This window comes from Phyllobates terribilis, unplaced genomic scaffold (genome assembly GCF_046119375.1).
Source record: "Phyllobates terribilis strain yellow unplaced genomic scaffold, ASM4611937v1 Scaffold_211__1_contigs__length_3443825, whole genome shotgun sequence".
NCBI lineage: Eukaryota > Metazoa > Chordata > Amphibia > Anura > Dendrobatidae > Phyllobates > Phyllobates terribilis.
The window spans coordinates 2,743,113-2,767,864 of record NW_027362971.1 but is presented as its reverse complement, the minus strand read 5'-3'; the positions used below and the strand labels follow the sequence as shown (position 1 = coordinate 2,767,864).

Sequence of the window (24,752 nt, the reverse complement as noted above, 5' to 3'; positions counted from 1 at the left end):
TTCCCTTCGTCAAACTGCCCTGCGCTAAAACTCTCGCTAAGGCCTTTGTCAAGGAAATTGTCAGACTTCATGGCGTTCCTACTGACATTGTTTCTGATAGGGGTCCTCAGTTCGTGGCTCGTTTTTGGCGTGCCTTTTGTGACAGGTTGGGAATTCATTTGTCGTTTTCGTCCGGATATCATCCTGAATCTAATGGCCAGACAGAAAGGAAAAACCAGGATGTTGAGCAGTTCTTGCGTTGTTTTGTGACAGACAATCAAGAAGGGTGGTCTGAGTTTCTGCCACTTGCCGAATTTGCTCTGAACAATCATACATCTTCTTCTGCTGGTTGTTCGCCTTTTTTTTGTTGTTCTGGGAGACATCCGTCGTTTGGGTCGTTCTCCAAGTTGGGATCTGCCGTGCCTGAGGAGGAGAATTTTTCCGGTGATTTGGAAAGAGTTTGGACGGATGTGCGTGGTAATCTTCAGGAGGCCAACAGAAAATCTAAAGACTACTTTGATAGGAAACGACAGGAGGTTTTGTTCGCTGTTGGTGACATGGTTTGGTTGTCCTCTAGGAATCTGCGGTTGAGGATTCCTTCTAAGAAATTGGGTCCCAAGTTTGTAGGGCCCTTTAAGGTGCTTCAGGTTGTCAACCAATCTGCTGTTAGGTTGGAGGTTCCTACCTCCTGGAGAATTAATCCGGTCTTTCATGTCTCTCTGTTAAAAAAAGCTGTTGTGTCGGATGGTGACGCCTCTGCCTCTGTTCCTCCGGTGGTGGAGGACGGGGAATATGAAATTTCTCGCATCCTTGACTCTAGACGGTATAGAGGTAGTTTGCAGTATCTTGTGGCCTGGAAAGGTTTCGGACCCGAGGATAACTCTTGGGTGAGGTCAGATGATGTTTCCGCGTCCAGACTTATCAGAGCGTTTCACAGGAGATTTCCTGATAAGCCTGGTCCTAGGGGATCCGGAGGATCCTCTTAGAAGGGGGGGTACTGTTAGAACCTTGCTGTTAGGTTTTTTTTCCTTTGCTGGTCACATGACCTTGTTGGCCTATTTAATCCTGCTCCGCCCTTCTGGCTTTGCTGGACTTCATTGTATATCTACTTTCTAGCTAGCCTGTGCTCTGTATCTAGCTCTGTTAGTTTGCTTGGTCTACGGACCTCTATGTTCTATCTATTTTGTTTGTTCGTCTGTCTGCTACTATTTCTGTTAGGAGGTGTCCCATATTCCTCCCAGTCCTTAGTACTTGTAGGGATTCCCTCTCCACATCTATAGGTCTCCGTACAGACTAGATTAGGACTTTAGCAGGTCTGATCGCAGGATCAGGTTCCCTGTTACATCGTAGGGATTCAGCTGAGTCCTATAGTAGGGACAGATCTCCTCTCTTTCCTTAGCTTTGGTAGCAGAACATAACACCTTGGCGCCCTTGAGGCAATCAAACAACTCAAAGATGAGAGGCAGAGGATACTGGTTTTTGATGCTAATCTGATTTTGACCCCTAAAGTTGATACAAGGGCTAAGAGAGCCATCCTTCTTCTTGATAAAAAATAATCCAGCCCCCGCCGGAGAGGTGGATTTTTGAATAAATCTCCTAGTAAGATTTTCCTCGATGTATTCGGACATGGCACGGGTCTCGGCCAATGACAGGGGGTAAATTCGACCTCGGGGTGGCGAGGCACCAGGAGTGAGATCGATAGGACAGTCATACGGCCTATGAGGAGGAAGTGTCTCAGCCTCGTTCTTGTCGAAGACGTCAGCGTATGTCCAGTAGGGTGCTGGCAAGCCGGGCAAATTAGCTGAAGTGGACAGAGGTCGAGCAGGACGGACAGGAACCAAGCAGGTCTTGTGGCACTCCTGACTTCAATGGAGCACCTCTCCCAAACTCCAATTCAAGACTTTTTCGTGTCTCTGAAGCCAAGGCAGTCCAAGCAGCAAATGATGAGAGAGTCTGGACAGCACGTAGAGGGAGATTTCCTCCGTGTGTAGCATACCAATCTGGAGAACTACGGGCTTGGTGACAAACATGATGGACTCGGAAAGGGGCCTCCCATCCACTGAAGAAACCGCCAACAGATCCGAAAGATGTTGAATGGGGATCTGATACTGCTTCACAATGGCCTGTTGAATAAGATTTCCAGCAGCACCGGAATCCAGATAGACAGTCTCGAAAAAATGTATCTTACCAGAGGTTATCGATACAGACAGATTCATGGATTGAGAGGAACGATTTTTGCCTAGGACGACCTCTCCAAGCAATCCTAGGCACTGGAGTTTCCCGGTTTTTCTGGACAAGAGCGGATTAGATGCTCCGAACTGCCAGAGTAAAACATCTTGCCTTGGCGCGGCGGGCCTCCTGGCGAGACTTGACCATCTTTACCTGGTCTACCAGCATAGATTCAGGGATGGATGCCAAGTCAGGGGCTTGTGGAGAGACTGGCCTTTGGAAGGTTGGTGCAAGGCGCAAAGATTTCCTCTCATGGATCACCTCCTTAGAACGCTCCTGGAACCTGATGTCGATCGGTGTGGCCAAAGACATCAGGTCGTCCAGAGAGGTGGGTATGTCACGACCGGCTAGTTCATCCTTGATTCGCCCAGAAAGACCTTCCCAAAGGGTAGGCTCCAGAGCCTCGTTGTTCCAGGCAAGTTCAGAGGCGAGGGTGTGAAAACACACAGTGTACTGGCCCAACGTGAGGTTCCCTTGGCGTAGACGAAGAAGAGAGGAGGCAGTCGAGGACGTGTGGCCAGGCTCATCAAAAACCCTCCGGAAGGCCACAAGGAAAGCCTGGAGGTTGGGTACCAGAGGATCCCTCTCCGGTGAGGTGAGACATGACGAATGCCACTTTAGCCTGGTCGGAAGCGAACTGATGAGCCAGGAGCTCAAAGTGCAGCGTGCACTGGTTGATGAAGCCCCGACATAGAGCGGGATCCCCGCCAAAGTGTGGAAGGGCAGATAGTTGGGGTCCAAAGCTGGATGCCACTCCGCCACTGGGTAGAGGTGCCGCCTGAGCAGATGTCGCTTGGTTAGAGGCAGACACAGTCGGGACGGAGAGTGAATCCAAGAGGGAGTTTACAGTCCGCAGATATGAGAGGATTGGTACAGGTCGGAGAGCGAGGGAGCCTGAGAGCCACCGGATTCCATGGCCTGTGCAAACAGTTACGGGTCCGGATGGTGGAACCACTGTGCCGTGGTACAAGGAGGGACCTGAGGGGCGTAACTAAGTGCCAACCCGGACCGACCCTGGCTACACGGCGGCTTAATCGACTCCGTGAGCCAAGGAGGGACCAGGTAGGTGGACCACATGCCACTCTGGGACCGACCTTGAGAGAGAAGGCGACTCCCATGGGATTGGCAGCCGAAGCGGTCAGGCATGGCAGATGGTCTGGCAGATGAGCACGGATGGTAGGCAGGCAGGTAGTGCAGGAAGACGGCCAGACTCGGCTGATAGGCAGGCTGGCGGGCAAGCACTGGGACTTGAGGGCTGGAGAGTGTTAGAAAAACAAACTACAACATTGCCCAGGCACCTGCATTTTGGAGGAGGTGCCTTATATAGCAGATGTCCTCTGGCCATTGGCCGGGGACATTTTAGGACGGTGCATGCGGCCCCTTTAAGAAACAGCGCACGCGTGCCCTAAGGACAGTGCCCAGGGATCTGCATGCGGTGCGCGCACCCCGGGCAAACACAGCGTGGGAGCAGGAGGGAGGAGAGGAAGATGCCGGACCAGGTCCACGGCGGCAAGGGGATCGGCGTCTCTGCCGGGCAGGAGGCAGAGACGCCGACACTATACCTAGCCTGATTGGCAGCACCTCATTGTCCATCCTTCCTGCTCAATCTTTGCCCACCTAGCCTTATTGACTGTTTCTCAGTGTCCCTCCTCCCTGCTGCAGGTGAAATCTCAGTACAAGCTGCAGCAGTCAGGCAGGGTGGGTGAAGAATGAATATACTTGGACTCATAAGCGTTCTCACTCTTTAGCTAGACTCATAAAATGCTAAGTTTAAGCCTGATAAGACTGGATTACATAATTGAAAATCTATGTCAGAATGGATATATAGCCCTAATATGAAAAAGAGTATTTCATGAGTCCAGCTAAAGCATGAGAGAGCCCATGAGTCTAAGTGTTTTCTGTCTATGCTCCCCCAGCCTGACTGACAGCTGCAGCTTGTGCTGAGTGGTATGAGATCTCAACAGCAGCAGCATTGAGGCGGACACTAAAATGCTGTCAATCAGATTAGGAAGGCAGAGATTCAGCAGGGAGGAGGGACACTGAGGAGCTGTCAATCAGATGTGATGGACAGAGATTCAGCAGAGAGGAGGGACACTGAGGAGCTGCCACTCAGGCATGATGGGAGAAGATTAAGTTTAAACTTTCAAGAAGGACTATACAGCCATTCTGATATTGATTTTCAAAGTAAATACAACAACTCCATCAGGTCCATTCAATTTATTTAATACTGTATGCAGTTTGTATTGTACAATTTACTGACAGATGGCCTTTTAAATACATATACAAATATGGTGGTCTTGTTCCTATGGGTTGCTTTCCAAACCCTAAAGATTGCTAAAGACCGGCTGTGGCTTGTTGATAGGCTGCAAGTTTTTTATTATGTAGCGTGCAGCTGCCCTGCCATAGTTGAGATCTTTCCTTGTCACATCACAGGTGTTCAAGAAGTATTCCCCGCTCTATACCTCTAGGTGTGTAGCCCCCTATTTACCTAGCATATGCCATGAGAGTCTCCTTTTAGCACAGGCTGATAAAGCATACAGTGTATAAAAAAGCATACGGTGTTAAAAATAAATCAATATATATTTTTTTTTACACTGGTTGCCTATGGATGACATATCTCACTGTATAAAGTGACAGCCTCCATTGATCATATTCTGCAGTAGATCCCCGCAATGTTGCTCTCGACTGGAGCTAAAAATGTGAACAGAGGCCGATTCTGTTACTCAAAGGACGCAGGAAAATTGTAAGTAATGCAATTTCCTAATATATTAGCTCAGGTAACTAAAAACTAGACTATATAGACTGTAACATGATGCAGAAAATAAAATGACTATCTTTTTATGGCTACATAAAGTGAATATTTCCCTCACTTTGGCTAGCGGCACAGCGGGCTCGGTTAGGCATTGCAGAAGATCGCTGAAGATTACTGGATAAACAGCAAAAAAAAAACTGGTTTACCCAGTACACAGCACAAAACATACAGAAAGTGTGCCAAATAATTCTGTAGGGAGGTGAAGAACTTTATGACACCTCCACTATCACTGATCACCGCTCCAGCAGCCGGAGGTTATATCATGGCAGGGAATTGTCTAAGTCTAATCACAGTCCTATCTACTTAGATTATAGCGACATGGAGGCAAAATCCTCATAACATCCAAGAAACACTATACAGCGCAAGAGGATCACAGGGTCAGCGGCATGAAATGTCTATGTGCCTCAACTTTAAGAGACAGCCCTGAATCCTGACTACACAGCAGTTTCCTTCTCTGCACACACATCAGTCTCCTTCTCCTCCTTGCAGCACACACAGTAGTGTCCTCCTCCTCCTTGGAGCACACAGTAGTCTCCTCTTTCCTGCAGAACATACAGCAGTCTCCTCCTCCTCCTTGCAGCATACACAGCAGTCTCCTCCTCCTTGCAGCACACACAGCAGTCTCCTCCTCCTTGCAGCACACACAGCAGTCTCCTCCTTGCAGGGCAGCACACACAGCAGTCTCCTCCTCCTTGCAGCACACAGCAGTCTCCTCCTTGCAGGGCAGCACACACAGCAGTCTCCTCCTCCTTGCAGCACACAGCAGTCTCCTCCTTGCAGGGCAGCACACACAGCAGTCTCCTCCTCCTTGCAGCACACACAGCAGTCTCATCCTCTTTGAAGCAGTATTGCAGTCTCCTCCTTCTCCTTCCAGTCCAGGAAGTAGTCCTCTTCTCTTTTTTTCTGTTCACACATCAGTTTCCTCCTCTGCATACACATCAGTCTCCTTCTCCTCCTTGTAGCACACACAACAACCTTCTCTGCACACAGTAGTCTCCTCCTCATTGCAGCACACACAGCAGTCTCCTGTTCCTCCTTACAGCACACAGTAGTCTCCTCTTCCCTGCAGAACACACAGCAGTCTCCTCCTCCTTTTAGAACACACAGCAGTCTCCTCCTCCTTGAAGCACACAGCAGTCTCTTCTTCCCTGCAGAACACACAGCAGTCTCCTCCTCCTTGAAGCACACAGCAGTCTCCTCCTCTTCCTTGCACCACACACAGCAGCCTACTCCTCTGCACACACAGCAGTCTTCTCCTCCTCCTTTCAGCACACACAGCAGTCTTCTCCTTCTTTCAGCACACACAGCAGTCTCCTCCTCCTCCTTGCAGCACACACAGCAGTTTCCTCCTCCTCTGCACACAAAGCAGTCTCCTCCCCCTCCTTGCAGCACATTCAGCAGTTTCCTTCTCCTCTGCACACACAGCAATCTCCTCCTCCTCCTTGGTGCACACACAGCAGTCTCCTCCTCCTCCTTGCAGCACAGGAAGCAGTCGCCTCATTTTTTTCCTTTTTCTCCTCTTCTTCTCTGCACACAAAGCAGCCTCCTTTTTTCCTGCACACATTCAGTCTCCTCCTCATCTGCAGACACTACAGTCTCTTATTCGTTTTCTCTGTTCACAAATCAGTCTCCTTCTCCTCCCTGCACAGGCAGTGACCTCCTCCTCCTTCCTGCATCCTGCCCTCTGCACACACATTTTACTCCCCTTCCTCTCTGCACATATAGCAGCCTCTTCCCCTCTGCATAAAGCAAAGTCTTCCTCCTCCTAATCTCTGCGCACAGCAGAGACTGATCCTCCTCTCTGCACACACATCAGCCTGCATTCTCTTCCCCTAATCTCTGCACATCATGGCAACCTTATCGAAATCTCTGTACACACATCAGCTTCCTCCTCCAAATCTCTGTATACTCAGCATCCTCCTATCCCTTTTACTAATCTCTGCACACACAGAAACATCCCCTTATTAATCTCTACACACAGAGGCCTTCTCCTTTCTGCACACAGTAAAATTGCCACTGACCCCAAAAGTGGCCAAACCCATGGTACTTATTTAATCTCTGTGACTCCATTAGGACCACACCCCCTTGGATAACAATATTAACTTTACATATAAGAAAGAAAGGGCCATTTCTCAGGAACGGAAAGACACAGAAACAAAAAAAAATTAAAACACATGCCCGATTTAGGAGAACAGCGGCATTTGCATCTTGTAAAAAAAATTCCAAATTTATGGTTCCCTTTAGATGTCCTGTGTATGTGAGGCGCCCCCTGGGCCGTGTGTGTGTGGGGATACCCGGAACCGGACCTTTTGTGGATGCTGGGGGTTGTAGTCCTTGCGTGGCGGGGACCCGGTCCCTTGGCTCAGGGTGGTCAACCCAAATGGCAGTCTATATGCTGAATGTCCGAGTACGCCACCTGTGGATTGCGGTCAGAGTGAACCGCCGCTGCAGGGCAGACCGCTGAGGCTGGTGTTGTGGGTGCAGCAGAGGGTAGTATAACTCCCCACGTGAGGAGTATAGCCTCAGGGCAGCAAGTGTGGATGTTGGGGGTGATGGTGCGCGGGAGCAGCAGTAACGACACAGAGTCCTGTAATGCAGTCCAGGATTTTTACTCACGGTTCTTTATCCACGTTACTCCAGCTGGTCATAACGTCCCCTGTCGCACTGTGCTCACCAGGTGAGGGGCTCGGCCTACTCCCAGATAACTTTGGAGTGTTTCACAGGACCCCCTTTGTGTGTCCTTTCTCTGGCCTGTCATACCCCACCAGTGACCTCGCTTCTGTCCGGCTGCCTCGGGCCTTCTCGGGTGAACATTGGTGCCGTTTCCCTGACCCTATGTGGTGCCTTCCTAGCGGGTGTAGCGAGGAGCTGCGCCACATAAAATGTCACAGCCTCCGGTTTCTAGCTGAGGGTAGTTCCCCGCCTCCACTAGCTTCGGGGACCGGTCTCCCCCTTTGGCCTGACCCCCCTACGCAGGTAGATTCGGGCGGGCGGTGGCGACTCGCCGATCCACACCCCTGGGGTCCCTTCGTTCCTTGTTCCTGGAGCCTCCTCCGCTCCTCTTCCTTCCTTTTCCTTCCTCCAGGCTCCGGACGCTCTCTCAGGCCTGCCTGCGGAGCAGAGCTCGGTCTGAGCCTCTGCTCCTTGTCTTCTCCTCTGACTGAACTCCCCTGAATTAAGATGGTGCCCACCTTTTATACCTCCTTCTAAGTGCACCCAGGAACTGCCCTCTCCCTCCTATGCACTACAGGGTCCCCCCTTCCTCGGTGTTCCCTCCCCCCACTCCAGCCAGGGACAAGGACTGTCGTGCTCTACTTGGAGCATATCGGTCACCCTGCCCCCCGGAAATGTGGTGTAATGCATGCAGTTGTCAGGGTCCTGATCCACACTCCATCCTTACCTGGAAGTGAGATATCGCACATCTGGTTGAGATGCAATACCTCTGTAGCGACCGAACCCTTGGGGTCCTACATATGAAACCACCTGGATTTGACTCTCAGACATAATGACGTGCCCCCAGGGCAGTGGGGTACTCGGCAGCTGGGCCTATGGATGATGGTGGGGGATATCACGGTGGCTGGCTCGGTCTGTGGCCCAGGGCGGTCAACCAAAAAGGGGGATTGTAACTTGGATAGGAAAAATAAAATAAATAATTCGTGACGCCACCTGTGGTACCTGGTAAGGATTACCATCGCTGCTGCAGACCTCCAGGGGGTGATGGGATGGCAGCTAAGGTGTTTCTGCTCCTCACAGGTGGAGCGGACCGCTGGGGCAGTGTGGAGTTTGATGGTGGGGGTGATGCTGGGACTTGTAGTGCAGGTGGGATGGCACAGCAGGAGTAATTGACAGAGACAGGGGATTCGCTTCAGTACCTTTACTGGTGCGGATGTCAGGTACAGTCCAGGGTACTCAGTAGGATGGGTGCACTTCAGGACTTCTCCCCACGGAGCGGGTATAAGGCCTCCTGGTCCGTGTCTGCCTCTCTGTATGCTCCTGGCCAGCCTGCAACTGGGCCTAGCTTATGTGTCATGCTGTTCCTTCACCTGTTGCTCGGTAGTAGGACCTTCTGTTGGAAACCACTCTCCCTGGACACTGGGGCCTTGTGGTTCCTGGTCCTGTGATGGGTCTAGCTTCAGGTCAGCCAAGGACTTGTAGTCCTCCTGGGATGCCGGTGATCCCTACTGGGTATAAAGGGACCCTGTAGGCGTGGACCCGGTGTCCGGTTTGTATATCGGGGTGAGCCTATGATGCTCCTCTGCCCCCTCAACTCCTCTCTCCTTTCTCCTCTTTGCCGTCGGCCACACTCGGGGCCCTCAGAACTCGGCAGCAGACGCGCTGCGTCTTTACTGGTCTAAGGGCCAGCACACTAACTTCTGACTGAGTTACCTGGCTCCACCCTCCATATATATATCCCTAATGGGCTCCCTCTGGTGGTGTGAGGTGGAAGGGTGGAGGTGTTTGTATGTAATGAGGGCCTCTTGTGGAGAAGTCCATCCATGCACCCTGGGACCTGTGGTACCTGTGCACAGCAGGGTGCCACAATAGCACAAAAGTGGGCTTCCTGGGGCTTTCAGAGTAGGCATGCAGAGTAGGACAATGGCAGAAGCAATGCATGTTGGGAATTGAGGGAAAGTTCCAGTATATATAGTACTGGCAGAATGCTGAAGAGCCCCTCCATTCACAAAGAGTGGATTGCATGAAAATTGGAGCAGTTTCTAGACATCTTAAACTGATATGTGAACCAAAAGTAGTGAGTGATTCAGATCTAAACTAGGCACTTAAATAGGTTGTCCCCTACTTTTAAATTGATGGCCTTTCCTTAGGATAGGTCATCAATATCTGATTGGTGGGGGTGCAACACTCAATAACCCCACCGATTAGCTGTTTACAGTGCTGAATGGAAGTTCTCAGTTGTGGAGCTGCACTGCACAGCTCCATCAACTGTATTGTGTTTGTGTCCTGGTGATGTATATCCGCACCCTATTTGAATCAATAGTGGCTGATGTGTAGTACCTGGCTGCGGCCACTATATAGTTGATGGAGCTGTGCTGTACTGCTCCACAACTAAGCATCGGGAACAGCTGATTGACGGCTGTGCCGGGTGTCGCACCTCCAGCGATCAGATATTGATGACCTATCGTTAAAATTGACCATCAGTCCTGAACAACCCCTTTAAATTCCCTGCTCCATATACAGAAGGTATTATATTGATAGCAGTGTATTGATCAATGGCTGCTGATGTGTTCATATAGGAGCTTCAAGCTTTGCCCCAATTTACAGTAATATTCACGGAGACCCATTATCATCCCCATGAAATCTGTTTAACCTCACCCCCTCTCCGGGGGGCATCATTGTGGCTATCATGTCGTGCAGATGTGTATGTTCGGCAGTCGGCTTCACCGGCGCAAGAAATGAAGTTAAAAATTACATTTCCTATTCGACAAGGTGAAGTGGCACTTGGCACTGTTATTGTAGAAGAGTAATAAAAAGATGACACTAAATAGCATGGAAGCGGCTGGCACGCCGAAGACCTGACGGCATTTATGGAAAGAGTTTATGCATTGAAATAGAAATCATAAATAGCTCCGCATCTTACACATTTACCTTTAGGGAACAGAATGTATATTAGGAAGGGAATTAAATATAAGTAATCCGGTGCTCAAAAAACCGCAAGGGGCAAAGGAAAAGATATCAGGAAAGAAACACATTTCTATGATATGTACTAACAGATGGCAATATAACATTAATGACCATTATTATCCTATAGAACATTTATACAGTTGATGGAAGTATTTTACAGTGTATTATACTGGATCCCAGTAGCTCTCCGCAGTCTGGGGCTATTGAAAATACAAGGTAATAGTTAGTTAAGGTGAATATTCAATCAAAGTATATATTCTTTTTTTTAATCTTTAGATGCAATTTATTGCTATAATTTGTGACTTCTTAACAATATTTTATAGCATATTTTGTTTGCATATATATTTTATTTATATTCTATTGATTGTATACATTTTACCAACTATTTTTAATCAGAGTAAGTGGATAATTTATAATGTGTTGAACACGTTACGTCTCATCCCTATATAGGAGAGGAGGACCTTTCCTTGTATTATGCCTGAAGAAGGAGTAAATTCTACTCCGAAACGCGTTGTAAGAATAAACAGTTTTTTATCCTCACCGCCTGGAATCAGATCTCGCTGCGGCAGCACCCGGGATCCACTGCTTCTCTCCTTTCCTTCATTCCACATGTCCCCCACCCATCGAGTGTGAGTTCAGTGGCCGGAGCATCAGCCCCACACTTGAGTCAAGTTCACTTTTTCCCAGAGTTGTGCCGCCTTTGATGGCGGTATGTGTGGACCACTGGCTGGGCTTACCGTGGAGGGGCATAACTAAGTGGCTATCTGGTCTTCACTGGAGCCTCTGATGGTGAGGATAGGCTTGGGCCGCTAGGGTAGTCACCAGGTGCCAATCCAGGGCAGTACCCGGACCTGCAGCAGCTGACCAAAGGGTCGGAAGCACAATACAAAGCACAGATGGCACAGACAGAGATGTAGTCAGACAGTCCAAGGTCGGGACATGCTGCACAGGATCAATATATGAAGCCGGGGTCAAGAGCGGAGAGGTCAGACAAAATGAGGAAACAAGCCAAGTCGCTAACAGGAGAGACAACACTGTAATGCACCTTAACAGGATATGGATGATGCACTAGAACTAGGAACCTAAATTCAGGCAAGGTGTGGAGTGAGGAGCTGCCTAATATATCCCCTTCTGGCAAGTGATAGGCCAGGGAAGGAAAACCCTGCATGGCACAGCAGTTTAAATTCCTGCATAGCCACATGAGGATGCAGCAGTACTAGGAGTGCTGCTAGAGGCAACTCAGCAAGACTGATATGTTTTGGTAAATAGCTAAAATGCCAAAACTTGTGTGACTGTCCAAATATTCCTGGACCCAACTGTAAGACCTTGACCTATTGCTCATGAATTCAAAATTGTCAGCCTCCGAGGACTACAGGAAGAGCCACGTAACGATCATCTCTTTCTGTATGCCCTGAGTATATACTGATAGAGTTAAGAAAAAAAGATTGGTGCTGCCATGACCTAGCAATTAGTCCAGTCCTCCTTGGAAGCTGGACCAAGGAGTCTTCACTTCTACAGCCGTCATTCTCTGCTCAGCATTCAAGGCGCCAGCAATGTCATGTCATCACGTGAGACCACATCACTTGGCGTCAAGATGTGCGTCGCACCGCAAAGTCATGACTTTATGGCCTCATAAGTGCAAAAGGTGGCCAGGATGCCCGGCTGAGGATGCCAACTCCAGAAATGAACACTGCCCTGTTCCGGCTGCCATAGAGCACTGGACTGGACACCGGACCAAGGCAGCACCAAACTTTACTTCTCAACTCTATAGACTAAGTAAAAAATAATATAAATATTCATTAGATGAATATTACGATAAGTATCACAATTGTTAACATTGTTTGGTGAGTTGATAAAATTCTTCGCTTACAGACTCGGCCTGTTGAGTTCATAGAATATTTAATGAGGAAATTGCTATTAATGCAAATTTATACAATATCTATTGCTTAATAGTAATACACCTGGCTCTTTTTTCACTTTACACTTTCCCAGCCCTTGGGGGACACCATTACTGAAGTTTGTCATCATGTTCAAAATTTGCTGTAGGAATTTTATCGATAGGTAAAAGTACATTATAAGCTTGTCACAAGGATAATATACGGGGGGTAGTAGTGACAGGACAGTGATACCGATATACCGAGCTGCATTCACCATATGGACAGTGCCAGAGGGATGATGGTAACTACAAGCTTCCAAGCCCCAATGCAAAATCTGCAACCAGGCCATGTAGTAATATTAATGTCTTCTGAAATGGCTAAGATCCCTGTATACCACTTCAGGCATCAAAGTCCCAATGCTATCTCTGCACTCCCTAAAGCTATGCCCCTGGCCCCTACGTCAGATGCGGCACTCTGTAAAGGTAAACTAAACTGATACTCTGTGTTATGCATAGTACAGAGACTTAGCGGGTGTAGCGTGGCACAATTATAAGTTCATTGATTCCCTGGGTCATGCTCCTATAGTTGCCAACTGTTCCAGATTTTCCCAGGAGTCCTAGACCAGAAGGGTCGAGTTTGTGTACACCCTACTCAAAAGTAGGTGTTTTGGAGTGGGAAAGTTCCTGGGAGGAGTGGAAAACATTCCCTGCAGGGGCAGGACTTAAGTGTCCTGGGAGATGTTTGCAACTATGTGCTCCACCCCCTCAGACTTTGCACTTGTCCTAACACAGTGTGTCAGTTTTATATGGAATGTTCCTTTAAGGACGTTACTAAATACATTGATACCTCCACATTTTTGCTGCTATCGTAGCTGAAGTCATCATTTTAATGACGCGCCCCCTGGGCCGTGGGGTACTCGGCAGCCAGGCCTCTTACGGATGCCGGTATGGGGGGAATATCACGGTGGCTGGCCCAGTCCGTGACCCAGGGCAGTCAGTAAAAGGGGGATATTTATAGGGGATTTGGAAAGTTCGTGACGCCACCTGTGGAATGCGGCTAAAGGGGAGCCGCCGCTGCGGAGCAGTCCTCTGGAGCTGGTGTTACGGCAGCAGGGATGGTGTGGCTCTCCACAGGTGGAGCTAGCTCCAGGGCAGTGTAGGGGTAGATGGTGGATGCTGGGGAGAGGGGACCCAGCCGGGTCAGAGGAAGAACAGACACACACACCGGGGCTAGTTTCAGTACCTTTACTGGTGATGGTAGTCAGGTACGGTCCGGGGTACTTGTAGGTGGTGTGCACTTCTGGTCTTGCTCCCCAGTGAGCGGGTGTAAGGCCTCCTTTCTGTATCTTCCTGTCTCTCTCCCTGGAGCTTCTGACCTGCCTGGAACAGGGTCTAGCTCCCTTGATGTTTCTCTCACCCGTGTGCTTGGCGGCAAGGGCTTTCCCACTGGTTACCACAATCCCTGGACACTGGGGCCTTCGTGGTACCTAGTCCTCTGAGTGTGCGCTATTCACGGGTGGACTGAGGGATATGAAATCCTCCTCAGTATGCCGGATTCCCTACTGGGCATAGAGATCCCAATAGGCTCGGGCCCGGTGCCCAGCTTGCACTAGGGGACAAACTCTCTGTGGTTCCTCTGTCCCTCATGGCTCTTTTCTTCTCCTTGCCTTCTAGCCCACTCTAGGCTCTCACTGGCCAGACTAGCCCACAGCTTGGGCCTAGCATGGCTTTCAGCCACACAGACTTCAGCTTGTCTGGTGCTGCAGCATCGTGTCATACTGACTGCTTCCCACTGACTGACTTCCTGAACTCCACCCCCCAGTATATATATACCTGACAGGGCTCCATCTAGTGGACTTGGGTGGAGGTGTCTGCATGTATTGAGGCCACTGGGGAGAATCCCATCTGTGCAACACCAAGGAGTTCTGTGACAGCCTGCAGCTGCAGGGCATCACATTCCCCCCTAGTAAAAGTCAGTACTCCCGGACTGAAAGAGATTTTTGTATAACAGGTAACACATGGAATACAAGGCTAAAAGGATACAACTTATTTGCAAGAAACAGACTTGATAAACGAGGAGGAGGTGTCGCATTGTATGTTAGAAAAGCGTATATCTGCACAGAGATTGAAGCTTCAGAGACTGGGAGTTCTGTGGAAACTGTTTGGGTAAGAATACAAGGAGAGAACAACGGAAAGGACACCATTGTAGGCATTTACTACAGGCCACCTGGGCAAGCTGAAGATATGGATGAACTCTTTATGTATCAAATGACCAAGTTCTCCAAAAAATATGACGTAGTGGTCATGGGAGATTTCAACTATCCAGACATTTGTTGGGAATCTCTCTCAAGTAAAACTAACAGGTCAAGCAAATTCTTATCCTCTCTTGCTGACAACTTTATCTTCCAAAAGGTAGGGGAGAAAACAAGGGGATCTGCTACTTTGGATCTAATCCTTATAAACAGGGAGGAAATGGTTGAGGAGGTAAAGGTGGCTGGGACCCTAGGAGGCAGCGATCATGCTATTATAGAATTTTGGATAACTAGAGGAGGAAGACATGTGAAGACTCAAACTTCAAGGTTAGATTTTAGAAAGGCAGATTTTAAGAGACTCAGAAAGAGAATAGGAGGGATCCAATGGCTGGATGTCCTTAAGCACAAAAATGTCCAGGAAGGATGGGAAATTTTTAAAAATGAGATTCTCAAAGCACAGTCGTTAACAATCCCGAAAAGTAGGAAGAATGGGAAGCATTTAAGGAAACCAGGATGGATGAACACAGAACTTAAACACATGCTAAAAAGAAAGAAAGAAATGTTTATTAAATGGAAAGAGGGAGGCATATGTAAAGAAGATTATAATGCAGTCTGCAGATCCTGCAGGGCACGTATCAGGTTAGCTAAAGCTGACAATGAATTAAGGCTTGCAAGAGATGTCAAAAGCAATAAAAAAGAATTTTGGGGGTATGTCAAAAGTAAAAGAAAAGTCAAAGATGCTATAGGATTTTCACAGGATGAAAATGGAGAAATGGCAAGAGAGGATGTTGAGAAGGCCGAACTTTTTAATTCCTATTTTGCATCTGTTTTCTCTCAGAAAGAAAATGTAACATCAACTGATCTTCACTGTCCTTTCAAAGGAATAGAAGAATCCAAGTTATCTGTAAACAGAAAGATTGTGAGGGAATATTTAGCTAACATAAATGAGTTCAAGTCTCCAGGTCCAGATGAATTACACCCCAGAGTACTGAAGGAGATCGTAGAAGAAATTTTAGAACCACTCTCCATAATCTTTGAAAATTCTTGGAGAACAGGAGAAGTCCCAGAAGACTGGAGAAGAGCAAATGTTGTTCCTATCTTCAAAAAGGGGAAGAAGGTGGACCCAGGGAACTATAGGCCGGTGAGTCTGACTTCTATACCAGGAAAGATCTTTGAACAAATTATTAAACAACATGTATGTAAGTACATGGATAAGAATGAAGTGATTAACCAGAGTCAGCATGGGTTTGTAACTAACAAGTCATGTCAGACTAACTTAATTTCCTTCTATGACAGAATCACTGACTGGGTGGATCAGGGAAATGCTGTAGATATAGTATATCTTGACTTCAGCAAAGCATTTGACAAAGTATCTCACACCATCCTTATTGAAAAAATGACCAAGTATGCAATGGACCAGGCAACTGTTAGGTGGATTCATAACTGGCTTAGTGATCGGACTCAAAGGGTGGTTGTAAATGGCTTCACATCCAGCTGGATGAATGTCTCAAGTGGGGTACCACAGGGCTCCGTCCTGGGACCTGTATTGTTCAACATCTTTATCAATGATTTAGATGAAGGAATTGAGGGTAAACTGATTAAATTTGCTGATGACACAAATCTAGGAGGGATAGCTAATACTAGAGAAGAGAGAGAGAGGATTCAAAAAGACCTAAATAAACTGGAGCAGTGGGCAGCAAACAACAGAATGGTTTTTAACAGGGAAAAATGCAAAGTACTACATCTGGGCAATAAAAATGAAAAAAGCATATACAGAATGGGAGGAATAGATCTAAGCAACAGTACATGTGAAAAAGACTTAGGTATACTAATAGATCATAGACTGAACATGAGTCAACAGTGTGATGCAGCAGCAAAAAAGGCAAATACAATTCTGGGATGTATTAACAGAAGCATACAGTCTAGATCACGTGAAGTCATTATCGGTCTTTACTCCTCTTTGGTCAGACCTCATCTGGAATACTGTGTACAGTTTTGGGCACCACATTTTAAAAAAGACATAGACAAACTGGAGCAAGTTCAGAGAAGAGCGACCAGAATGGTGACTGGTCTGCAAACTATGTCCTATGAGGAACGGTTGCAGGATTTGGGAATGTTTAGCTTGCAAAAAATAAGACTGAGAGGAGACTTAATAGCTGTCTACAAATATGTCAAGGGCTGTCACATTGTAGAAGGATCATCTTTATTCTCATTTGCACAAGGAAAGACTAGAAGCAATGGGATGAAACTAAATGGGAGGAGACACAGATTAGATATTAGAAAAAGCTTTTTGACAGTTAGGGTGATTAATGAGTGGAACAGGCTGCCACGAGAGGTGGTGAGTTCCCCTTCAATGGACGTCTTCAAACAGAGGCTGGACAGATATCTGTCTGAGATGATTTAGTGAATCCTGCTTTGAGTAGGGGGTTGGACCAGATGACCCAGGAGGTCCCTTCCAACTCTACCATTCTATGATTCTATGATAACATATTTTTAAACATTACAATTTTTCTTCCCTTTATGGGAGGCACGTAGCTTGAACATTGCAATAACAGGTTTAATAAACATTATTTATGCTTTACTGTAGCAACCAGTTTTGATGAGATCCCTCCTCGGGTGTGTCCCTCTCATCCGGGTAAGCTGGCTTGTGGGGGACCTGCTCCAAACCCCCAACGAATGTCCTAGGCGGGCTGCAGGACTGGTGTAGGACCACTGGTTTGGCCATGCCAAGCAGGTTTTAGTGGTGGTGGTCTTGTGAAAACCACCAGGGGGCACCTCAGGAGGTGAAATTATGTACAAGGCGGGTCGTTCACAGTTCCCGACCTCCTAGTAGTTCAGGAACTTATATACTTAAACATGACAGCTACCGGGGAACTCGTAGCTCAAGGGCGCCCCCTCCTGGGATGCGCCTGGGGATGGGAGGTAGGTGACCTGTCCTGGTCATCCTCCCGTTCAGTCAGGGTGTCCTGTTCCAACAGTTCCCTCACCCTCTGAACATTTAGGGCATGCTATAGAGTTACGGGCACCATCCGTGCCACAGCTCCTGCTGGTGCGGCAACTGCTCCATGCTCCAGCCTGAGCAGCGCCGGGTGTGAGTTGAGCATCGGGAGCGTTAACCGGTGCTCTGGCGGCTTGCTGGTCATCGGCCATGGTTGCGCCCCCCCTCATGAACCGGAGCCTACCTTCTTCACTTTCTTTTTCAGGTAGGCCGCAGCTCCGCGGGCGACGGTCTTCTTCCAGGACCTTGCGTCGCTCACGTCTGACGTCAGAGCGTCCTCTGGGCTCCTTCCAGGACCTGACGCTTCCTGGTTCGACGTCAGGGGCGGGGTGTGTCCTGGGCTTCGCGCGCTTCCAGCGGTTACGCCTCTCCGATTCCCGCGGTTACGCCCCTCTTCTTCCCGCGCGGCGACAGGAAGATGGCGGACAATGGCGGGGAATCTCGGGAATGGCGGGAAAACTTCACCACAGTGAGTACTACAGTGGCACGGAATCCTGTTCGTGACGACAAATCTGACGCGCCCCCTGGGCCGTGGGGTACTCGGCAGCCGGGCCTCTTACGGATGCTGTTATGGGGGAATATCACAGTGGCTGGCCCGGTCCATGACCCAGGGCGGTCAGTAAAAAGGGGGATATTTATAGGGGATTTGGAAAGTTCGTGACGCCACCTGTGGAATGCGGCTAAAGGGGAGCCGCCGCTGCGGAGCAGTCCTCTGGAGCTGGTGGTATGGCAGCAGGGATGGTGTGGCTCTCCACAGGTAGAGCTAGCTCCAGGGCTGTGTAGGGGTAGATGGTGGATGCTGGGGAGAGGGGACCCAGCCGGGTCAGAGGAAGAACAGACACACACACCGGGGCTAGTTTCAGTACCTTTACTGCAGATGGTAGTCAGGTACGGTCCGGGGTACTTGTAGGTAGTGTGCACTTCTGGTCTTGCTCCCCAGTGAGCGGGTGTAAGGCCTCCTTTCTGTATCTTCCTGTCTCTCTCCCTGGAGCTTCTGACCTGCCTAGAACAGGGTCTAGCTCCCTTGATGTTTCTCTCACCCGTGTGATTGGCGGCGAGGGCTTTCCCACTGGTTACCACAATCCCTGGACACTGGGGCCTTCGTGGTACCTAGTGCTCTGAGTGTGCGCTATTCACGGGTGGACTGAGGGATATGAAATCCTCCTCAGTATGCCAGATTCCCCACTGGGCATAGAGATCCCAATAGGCTTAAGCCCGGTGCCCGGCTTGCATCAGGGGACGAACTCTCCGTGGTTCCTCTGTCCCTCATGGCTCTTTTCTTCTCCTTGCCTTCTAGCCCACTCTAGGCTCTCACTGGCCAGACTAGCCCGCAGCTTGGGCCTAGCCTGGCTTTCAGCCACACAGACTTCAGCTTGTCTGGTGCTGCAGCATCGTGTCACACTGACTGCTTCCCACTGACTGACTTCCTGAACTCCACCCCCCAGTATATACATACCTGACAGGGCTCCATCTAGTGGACTTGGGTGGAGGTGTCTGCATGTATTGAGGCCACTGGGGAGAATCCCATCTGTGCAACACCAAGGAGTTCTGTGACAGCCTGTAGCTGCAGGGCGTCACATTAACGTCTCAAAATTACTTCTAATATGGTGATCGGTGAGGCCCATGACAATTATTGCCCATGGGTTGCTATTTCTCAGTCCACTCCTGTTAGAGCCATAGAAACCAGATTCTAAAATACATGTTTTGTAAAAAAAAATGTATATAATGTAAAAAACAAACAGTAGACATCAATCATAATTCACAAACTCTTCACAAAAAGCCAATATTCACACGCGGAAGGGGGAATTGAGGATTTTCCATGTGGATTCTGCATCGTAAATCCGAGACAAGGATAGCACAGTGCCATTAAATGACGTTTTAAAAAAAATCTGCTGATTAAATGTGGAAAAAATAATGCAAAAAGCTGTAAAACTCAAGTTAAAGTACATGGGGATGAGCTGTAATAGCAGATAGAGTCCATGGGATAAGGGTAGCGCTGGAAATAAAGTAACCTCTTTGCTCTAATCTCTGGCAACCCCTTAAGGTATAACCATCATTTTAATTGTTATTTTATAAATTAATAGACGTATTAAAATAAGAAACTGTGTAATATATCTTATCAGAGAAATCTGCTTCTTTCTCCTCCTGGATTGATCATTCATTCTCAAAATTCTCAATTCTTTGGTAAAATCTGTATTCAGTGAATTATTGAGATAGGAGATGACAGTTGGAGCTCATAAGATTCTATGTAGAAGGGAAGAGGAGGGAGCAGCTCTGCCTCTAGCTCCTCCCCTCTACCTAGAATCTTCTGAGCTCCAACTGCCATCTCTAATCTCAGTAATGGGAAAATCTGATTCACTGAATACAGATTTGAGAATTTTTTAATATGAACAATAAGTCCTGGAGGAGAAAAAAGCAGATTTCTATATTACAAAATTTCTTTGCACTATTTATTGATTTACGAAAAGAAAATGATAGTTACTTCTTAAGGCCCCATTCACAGATAGAACATGTACCCATTCTAGTCTATGGAGCAATTCACATATCCGTGTTTATTTGCAGACCACATGTCCATTTTTTATGGGCGCTATGAATAAAAATTACCCAAACAAGTCTATGGGTCCATGAAAATCACGGACAGCACATGGATGGCATCAGTGTCCAGTTCGTGATTAACATTCCAATGTATAGGAAAAGCTTTGTCTTTTATTTATTTTTTTCATACGTGAAAATTACTGATGGTAAAAACGGACTCTGACCAAACACTGATGGTAAAACCGGACATAGATGAAACTGATGGTAAAAACTGACACATGGACCAAACACTGATGAAACTCTGATCCCATTTTTTGGCACATGTGAAAAATCACTAATGTCTGAAAGAAATCTTATTAAAACTGCATGTGATCGAAGTTGTAATTTTCCACCGAGGGTGTGAACACACCCCTGAAGGGTGAGTAAATCTCAACCTGCCATATGTCCTAACTTCACCCCCAAGAAAAAGCAGAATGTGATTGTTTGTTACAGTACAGAGAACCTGCTGTTCTGCCATTTCTCCTCGAATATTTCTCCCCTCGGGCTCAATCAAACAGGGCATGTCTGTGGTGTCTGCCTTGTGATTGTATATTGTATATCAAAGAGATCATGCACCAGGTATGTGAACTACCATGCAGGCTTTATCAGACTCCATGTTTACGGAGATATCTTTTCCTAGGAGTGATGCTTGTAGAAGAGAACATCTCTGTAGAGTTTAATGAAGCATGCTACTTTTTTTTTGAGCTGCTATATGTCCATGTGCATGAGCTTTTATGGTTAAAATACTTTGCAAGTATTTGGTTTATTATCTGAAAAGTGTGAACTATCCCTACATAAAGGGGCATTCTCAAGTTTGGAAGTTATTCCTATACCCATCCCTAAAACCAGGGCTCTGAAGAGCTCAGTGTGAATGGAGCGGAGGCCAAGCATGCGCACTGCTGCTTCATTCATTCTTCATTGGACCGCCGGAGCTGTGCTCAACTGATTTTAGGCATTCCCATAAGAATGAATGGATTGTCAGTGTGCATGATCGACCACCATCCCATTTATATAGGGTTCTTCAGAGCCCCAGTTCTCAAGATCGGCGGGGGTTTGTCAGCAATCGGACACCCAGCGATCATGAAGTTATCTCCTATCTCATGGATAAGAGATAACTTCCAAACCTTGGAAATGAAGAGATGTGGAGAATAGGATGTGCTGGGCTGATGTCTCAACAGGTAAAGATGTCAGAAAACACTTGAGATGGTGGAGTAGATAATGTGGCTTTATTCTTAATGCATTTCGAAATGTACCCACTTCATCAGGAGAACCACATATTGAGATACCAACAGTGAAGCACATCCGCTTCTCCACATCTTTTGATTTCTAAGTTGGGTCTACCAATCTGCGGAGCAACAGCAGCTGGACCTTTTATTTCTGAGACCTTCCAAGTGTTGTGCTTCCTCACAACACCACCATGTGAGTATTTTCCGCTTAGTTAAATGCCTGTTGTCTGGATAACACCCTATTTGTGCTTCTTTATCCCTTTAGTTTTTATTGAACTTCCAAACCTTAGAATACGTCATTAAAGTTAATCTATTTCTAATATTGATAAGGATAGTCATTGCCATAGTTTCCAACTTTTTACCAGTTATCTGTCAAAAAAAATTCTGATGACCCCAACCTCTTTTTGAGGCCATCACACCATGCCATACCCCATTGAAAGCGCATCCCAACATCTGCCACAAAAAAACTTTCTGGAAATGCTTGTTTTTGGGGAGTCTACAAGGCACCTGGAAGGTTTGCAAACTCATCCTTGCTTTTTCCGGGAGAATCGACACCTAAAAAAAATTCTACTGCACACGATCACCACAGTAGGACCCATGAAGCCTCCAACAAAAATGGTTGAAAGGTAACCGTCATTTAAAAACCTTTGTATTATTATAGAGTTTACAAAATGCTGTCGATTGGTTTGGGTTCACGTCTTGAGACCCCCACTGATCTCCGCCCAAAACACTGCTCCGAAGTGTGAGCCCGAGCTCAGAGCCTTGTGTACAGACCTATTGAGTTTCTATGATCCGGTACACCGCTCTGTACACATACTCATGTAGGAGTTGCACACTTCAGAGCGATGTTTTGAACGGTCATCGAGGGTTTCAGTACTTAGACCTCCCTACACTCCGATCGGCAGCACTTTGTAGTCTCCATCATTTTTTAAAAAAAAATTGAAATAATAGTTACTGGAGATGAGAAAAAAAAAATTGACAAGACCCTTGTCCAGCGACCACATCGGTCATCTGTGGGGGACAGACCAGAACCTTTCTATCCTTCTTCTGCCGGTTGGTAACACCGGTTCCTCTTCTGATTAGTGGGTCCAACTCAATGTCATTGATGCACCCATGACGTAAAGTCGAGCCTACTTTTCAGAAGTGGGCATAGTGGCAAGTAGGAGAATGTTCGCATGGACTACTGTCTTGGCCGCTTGACCAGTGTCCTACAAATCATTTTGCACAACCCTAATAGTTTGAATAGAAAAGAAGTGTAAAAAAGAATTATGGACTGTCTCAAGTTTGTGCGTACAGGACACGTGTAATGACAGATCTCCATCAGATAAAACGGTGCAATATTTTAAGAGTGCAGCCGTCATTTTCTACCTCTCCCACTTGTGCCCCAGGGTCCCCGTCTCTGCCCTTCCCATATACATACATAAATGTAAGTTATGAGACTTGTTGGAGCACGCTCATCTGAGTTCATGGATTCTTTCATCACATTCCATTTAAAATTAGACAAGAAGAACCTAAACTTTTTTTGTTAGTACAAAGTGCTATGAAGCACTTGATGCATTTAGCTATTGTGGTGCCTACTCGAAGAAGGCCTTGGTCACAGCATTGTGCTGCAGGCACTGTCTCAAGTGAGTCGTGCAGGCAGACTGCAGCGTCTCCAGTCTTCCTCCCCCTTCTCTCATTTCTATATTCCCTTATAAAGAGTTTTCAGGAGTCTGAATGAAATGAGTGTTAGAAAGCGATCACGACGATGACTTTGATAGTTTTTCCTGCTGATGAGCAGAAGACTCCTTGGGTCGAGAACATTGACAGACTACAGTGAACAAACATTCATGGAAGAAAATGAGATTCAAAGCACAACTTTGCCTTTTGTCTGTTTCCTTCCAGGAAAATCCTGAATGCAAAACAGTCACATGGGTAAGAAAGTATAAAGGATCTGCATGCATAGGGAAATATAGCAAGTCCCCCTGCACCCAGCCTGCTAGATGAAAAGTACGTGAGAGGCCTACAGATGGCCCCACCACCAGCGCACTTACCTTAACCCTGCACAATGGGGGCACGTCATATGCACCGTGTCTCTAAATCATGAGCTTTCCAGCAACAAACACTATAAATCGGCCACTCCCCTGATTACCTAATAATATAATCTCCAGCCAAATAATTTCAATCACATGTTTGGAGCTGTGTAACTTCACCTAATCCAAAGATCTTTGTACTGTTGCATTTCTATAATGCGGCTATTAAGGTAAAATATGTTCCAACTTTATATCACAGTCCTTCTGCATGGGTGTAATAGGAGCCTTGCATTCCTGGGGATTGCTCCTAACACTGTAAATTTCTATTTCGGTTTCCTTCCTCGTATCAGGTCACTGTCTACAGGTCGCAGACCTCGCTTAAGACCATAAAGTCCGAAAAAAATACTGAGCCTTGGGCTCATCTATTGGGAGAATCCAAATGGAATATAAATTGGATCCAGTGTAATGTGAATTCCGCGCTTATTTTATTAGAAGAAAGTTAAGAAAAGTTAAGAAAGTTTCTCCAAAGTATAAATAAGATGGATGATAACTTACTCACCACTGGCCCCAATCTCTATTATGAAATGGAGTGGCTGTCACGCAAGGTGTGGGAAAGACTAAGTGCAACAAAAAGGGAAGAGGGAAAGGGAGCCCAGACTCTATGGAAAGGGGGGAGTGGAGACCTCCTAGACTGATCTAGGCCAGGATGTTAATTAGCCAGAGGAAGGTAGCGCTAGGTTCTAGCGATGCAGCATATAAGAAGTTGTCTGTAATGCCAAACGAAGAGATCCCCTGCAATCAACTGCAGGGTGACTGTCTGTCTCTTCTGACACACTTGTGACAGTACCGCCCGTCCTCTACAAGTGACCTCCAGACACTCAAGACCGGGTTTCTCAGGATAAGAGGTGTGAAATGAATGCACCAATCTGGAAGCGTTCACCTCTGATGCTGAAACCCACATCCTCTCCTCTGAACCATAGCCCTTTCAGTGCACCAAGTATTCTAGAGAACGATGTTGGAGATGAGAATCTACAATCCTTGAAATCTGGAACTCCAAATTACCATCAACCATTACTGGGGGCAGTGGTAGAGGTGAGGGCTCAAGAGGTTCCACATACTTCTTGAGTAAGGACCTGTGGAAAACATTGTGGACC

General features: G+C 47.2%; 1 protein-coding gene across 1 annotated transcript in view; it reads right to left on the bottom strand.

Annotated features, from left to right (window-relative positions):
* The window catches only part of PC (pyruvate carboxylase), a 416,466-nt gene extending 392,741 nt beyond the window's left edge, over window positions 1-23,725 (bottom strand). The window contains exon 1 of the mRNA XM_073665354.1: window positions 23,620-23,725. The gene's annotated coding sequence lies outside the window, so the exon portion shown is untranslated. The remainder of the gene's footprint in view (window positions 1-23,619) is intronic.
* Between the last annotated feature and the right edge of the window lie 1,027 nt (window positions 23,726-24,752).